The following is a 5,904-nucleotide window of genomic DNA, read 5'->3' on the forward strand; positions in this document are numbered from 1 at the left end:
CCAAGACTTGAGGTTGGAGTATGCCCACTGTTAGCAATCACCTGAATCCACACGAGTGGACATGGGATGAATTCAACAATGGAGAAACAGGCTGAGTATGAGTATGTTCCTTCAGCACTGCCCACCTAGGCTGCACGTATGTGTGGATGACCATGGAAGTGTTGTGAGCCTGAGGAGCAGCGAGACATGAGAAACCCTGGCTTGTTGACTTGGCCCCATGTCAGGGCTAGGACGGAGAGAGGATACCAACAGGTCTGGTACACAAGGAGAAATGTGCACTCCTGAGTTTGCAGCTGATGCCCATTTGAACCCAGTCACAGATGGCTGGAGATGAGTTGACCAGAACCCAATCAGATTAAAAGAAGATGATCCATGCTGTGAGGGAGGGCTGTTTGCTGCAACCTAATGGCTTGCTCAGGACCAGACTTTGCTTGTGGATGCAGATGTTCAAAGTTTCCAAGCTAAACAGAGGATTCTTCAGCAGAAAAGGTGTGTTTATTTCTTCAGAGTACTGGTTTGATGGGGATGGGAAAATCAGAAATTGGCTAGCTAAAAGGCGGGTATAGGGAATGAGGCATGAAGTAGCTGGCTCCATGGATATAGTTATTAGTGAGATGATTTTAAGGGTGAAAAACCCACAATATAGATGAATGAAATATACTAAATGAAGGATTGTAAAACACAATGTACATGCATGAAGCAATGTATATTAATAATAAAAATATTAATCTTAATTTAAAAATCTGGCCCTCTTTGGCCAGTTTGCCCTTCAAAAAGTGACTCCTCAAAAGTTGAGAGCACTTCACTGCAATCCCAGAGGTACGCAGTTCGAATCCACCAGATGCTCTGCTGGAGAAGGAGGGGCAATCATCTCAATCAAATCAGTTAGATCTGATGTGATGGTATACATGCACACAAATTAAAAAAAAAAATTTAAAAAGTTGAGAAGACATGAAAAAAGAGTTGAGAGCACTGATAGCTGAAATCTATATATGACTTGAGACTCTGGCTTGTTTGTACAAGGTGCCCTGATTACAGATTGAAACTCTCAGACTCCACTTTGTCCTAAAAACCTGTTGCAAGAGCATTCTGTGAGGCAGGAAAATTAATCTCTACCAGCATGCCTAGTACCAGTATTTTATTCTCTTTCTCTCTCATTGCAGTAATATCAGCTCGAATTCAAGAGCTGACGCTCCAGTGAATTTCCAAGTCTGTAAATCACACAAGAGTATATAACCCATCCTTTTTTCATGAAGAGGTTGGTAGATTCAACCTACTAGAGAAGGAGAGTCTTTGGGTTAGAAACATAAGGCTCTACTAACTAGGTCAGCGGAGCTCCCTTATGCTTTCAATAGTGTAAACAAAAGCATCCTACACTGCAGCCTGCACCATTCCCCAATGAGAAATGTTCAAGGCTTAGCTACTGTTAACAAAATGGGGCGTAATTACAATTGTATAATTACAATTACATTGTGGTATTGTATTACTAATAGAATATTACTTAGCCATAAAGAAAAATGAAGTTCTAATGCATTCTACAATAGGAATGAGCCTTGAAAATATCATAGTTAGTACAATAAGTCAATCACAAAAGAATAATAGTTTTCATATTACCCAGGTTTTGCACTGCTAGGAATATAACCCAAGGAAATTAGAACTGAGACACAAATGAAGATCTAATGAAGTTCACAGCAGCATTATTCACTATAGCAAGAATATGAAAACAGTCCAAATGTCCATCAACAAACATGGATTGAGAAATTGTGGTACATTCGTACAATGGGATACTATACAGCGCTAAAGAGCAACAATTTCATAAAATACTGTATAGGAGAGGCTAGAGAGCATTATGCTGAATGAACTAACACAGTCTCATAAGGACAAACACTGCATATGACCTTTCTTGGAAAAATAGAAGGATAACTAATAAGATGTGTATAAATGACCAAAAGGAAAAAGGGTAAAGGGGAAGGGGACAAAACAGAAGGAAAGGGTAAAAAATAGAGGGAGTAGGGTAGAAGTAACTAGGATAATAGAGATTATTGGGTGGGTTGGGGGGAAGGAGGAGAAATGGGAAAGATTTGATGGGAACTTGAAAAGATGGTGTAATAATAGACATTGTTTTTGTTGTGTGTTGTCAAGAATTGACCCCTAGTTGATTTGTCAGCAGAGGGTGGTAATCATAGAGGCAGTTAATTGTATATGAGGAGATTTCTCATCCTTCTCCCACAGAGCAGCTGGTGGATTCGAACTGTGTGCCTTCAGGATTTCAGCACAGTTTCTTACCACTAGACCACCAGAAATCCTTAATAATAGGCATAGGTCAATGTCAAATAATTATATGGGATACAGAGTATATGAATGAATGTATGAAACAAAAATGAGGGATTGTATGGAACACAATATATATGAATAAAACACAATGTAAATGAATTAACATAGGAAAACCAATTTTTTCCTTTTTTAATTAATTTTAATGAACATTTACAGAGATTTTGGATTTCCATTCATTCATTGTTGCACTTTTCTCGCCCCCCCCATTTCGCTCTTCCCTTTGAAAAGAAAGAAAAATTCTTTCATTGGTATACAATCCCCCCCACCCCACCACCCCGAGTATACTCCACCCTGCAACCTTCATTCCAGACTCTTATGATAATCATGATACCCTATAATATATTGCTTTTAAACTGTTCTCTCCCTTATCCGTTTCAATGCAATAAACATAAACCCAATTTTTTAAAGGACAATATTTTGCAATATCATTTATATTACATGTTTACAGTTGGCAAATATACAGAGGCCAAAATTTTGTTAGAGGTAACCAGTCGTCAGAGGGGTAGAGGAAGGGAGAGGTTTTATTAAGGAGCAGTGAGTTTCTATTTATGATGATGGACAATTTGGCAATAATTAATGGCGAGGGTTGCACAACATGATTAAGAAATTGAGTTGGCAGATTCCAGATTCCATATACAAAGGCCTGGTGTAATACTTTACAAGTTGGGCTGCTAACCAGAAGATCTACCCAGGCACTCGTGGGATAAAGATGAGCCAATTCACCCTGTAAAGACTGACAGCCTTGGTCACCATGGGATGCAACTGACTCAGTAACTGTAGCTTAGGCGGTTTTCCCCTGGTCTGTCTCTCTCTCCAGACCAAGGAATCCTGCCCGGTAGCCCCCTTAATAAAGCTGCTTTAAGCTGAAAAAAAAACACAAACAAAAAAATATATAACTGTCACTTAGAAGTGGTGTTATGTATACTTATACAACAAAAAAATGGGGGGGGGGGCGCAAAGGGAGGAAAAAATCCAAAAAACTCTTTTGTTATATCTTTGAATTTATACTTTCTCCCAAATCTAAATCCTTCCTTCTTAAGAGTACCATATTCCCCCAAGAATTAGTCCTTGCTTGGTAGAATGTGACATCTGTTGACACAGGGACAACTGGGGACAATAGACTGCAAATGTACATGCTCTGGGTTGTCGATTTGACACCCAAGGTAGTCCTCACATAAGGCTAAATAACATCCCCTTCCCCCTATCCATTTGACCACTGGTTACCACTAACAAAACCGTGGCCTCTATTTCTTTCCTGATTGTAGATGTCACAATAAGTGGTATCATAAAATACTGTCACCTTTTTTAATTGGTGTTTGTACTATATTTAATTTACATTGTGTTTCATACAATCATTCATACTGTATGCTATATAATTACCATTGATCTATGCTTATTTTTTTTTAAATTTATTTTATTTTATTATTTTTTGTGTGTGTACCATCAAATCACATCTGACTGGTACAGGAGGAAATTGTTCCTCCTTCTCCAGCAGAGCATCTAGTGGATTCAAACTGCTTACCTCTAGGATTGTAGTGCAGTTTCTTGCCACTAGGCCACCAGAGCTTGCCAATCTACGCCTATTATTACACCATCTTTTCAAGTCCCCACTGAATTTTCCACTTAATATAAAGTACAGAAGAAAGGTCTGTACTTCACATATGAATGTGCCTTCTTGTATAGAATTCATGAACAGAAGGGAATGCAAATGAATGAGCTCATCCTGAGAAAAGAGTAGACAGAAGAGAATGAGGTCTGAGCCCTGTTAACATGAAGGATGAGAAGGGAGGAAATGGTATCCAAAGCATCTTAGCTCACCCACAAGAAATGGCTAAATTAAGAATGTTATTTAATTAGGACACTTTGGGTTCCAATAAGAGAAACTGACAAGTAAGGAAGCTTTGTGATTAATGAGAAGGACAGACAGTGATATTCTAGGATGCAAAAACACCTAGACCCTTGACCTTTGTGTTAATGTCTGCTCTCTGTAAATCAGTTGTATCTCATAGAGGAACAATTGCCACTATTAGCTCCTTAGAAACTCTGGTGGCCTAGTGGCAAGCAGCTGCACTGTAATCCTGAAGGAACATAGTTCGAATCCACCAGCTGCTCAGCAGGGGAGAAAGAAGGACAATTTCCTCCCTTGCAATCAACTGCCTCTGAAAACTCCCGAGAGGGTCAGCTATGGGTCGGTTCCAATTTGATAGTACAGAACAATGACAACACAACATTCTCTCCTTAGGGAGCTCTGGTGGCCAGTAAGTGCAATCCCACTTCAGATCCACCAGCTGCTCTAAGGAAGGAAGATGGCCAGTCTACTCTGTGATTTACTGCCTCTGAAAACCCACTGGAGGGTCAGCTATGGGTCAGTACCAACCCAATGACACACAGCAGCAGCTCCTTAGCCTAATCTCTTCCAGCTTTGCCACCAGAGAAGGATTAACTTTCTCTTCAATTGCCTGCAGTCAAAAAAATTCTGGGGAAGATTGTTCAGTTCAGTGTCAATTATGTGACTGATCACCTCCACCAAGCAATTGCAGCAGATAGGATGACTGGCTTGGGTTGCATTGGAACCCACTCCTAAACTAGTTACCATCTTTTTAAGGAAGGTTTAGACTATAAAGTTGCAGGGTGTGAGATTAGGGATAAAACACTTCTTAGAAAAATGTAGGAAGAGGCATGTGCAGGTGAACCAATTGCCCACTATACAACATCCAGTCTTCCTGAGACAGGATCCTGTTTATTGCAGAGCCAGAGAGCAAAAGAACCAGTAATTCTCCCTCCAGTGACCCTTCCATGCTGTTGAGTGTGCAACTCTACACATAGAACTTGTGTTAGCTTGTGAAATCTATGGCTAAAACTCCAATTGTATTTTATTCAGAAGAAACTAGAGAATAGCTAGGTTTTAAAGTATTGAACCACAGTGTTGCAAACTCAGTATCTCACTATAATTCCAACTCACATTTTTATAAAAATGGCATCAAAAATAAAGAAGGAAGCCCCTGCCTCTCCAAAAACTGAAGCCAAAACAAAACTGTTAAAAGGCCAAGAAGACAGTCCTAAAGGACATCCACAATTTAAAAAAAGCCAAAACCAAACAAACAAAGAAACCCTCTACATTACCCACCTTCTGGCAGCCTAAGATGCTGGGTCTCCCCAAAGGCATCCCTAATAACCCCAGAAAAGCACCCCTAAAAGAAACAAGCTTGACCACTAATCCATCAGAAGTCAGCCATGAAGATGATAGAAGATAACATGTTAGTGTTCACTGTGGATGTCAAGGCCAACAAGCACCAAACCAAAAAAGCTGCAAAGAAGCTCTGTGACATTAGCGGCCAAGGTCAACATCTTGATTAGGTCTGATGGAGAGAAGGTGGCCAAAAAAATTGGGGTCATCTAAACTGAGTCGAACTGGTTAATTCTAAATGCAAATTTTTCTCATCCCTCTAAAAAACTTCCCATCGCGATACACTTTTTTTATTTCCTGACTGCTGGTGCCAAGAGTGTTGACTGTGGAGCCGAGCAAACTGAAGCTGTGAACAATCTCAGTCTCTTCGTCATCCATCCTGA

This window comes from Elephantulus edwardii, unplaced genomic scaffold (assembly GCF_000299155.1).
Source record: "Elephantulus edwardii isolate Elephantulus edwardi_28Jun2011 unplaced genomic scaffold, EleEdw1.0 scaffold00101, whole genome shotgun sequence".
NCBI classification, from domain to species: domain Eukaryota; kingdom Metazoa; phylum Chordata; class Mammalia; order Macroscelidea; family Macroscelididae; genus Elephantulus; species Elephantulus edwardii.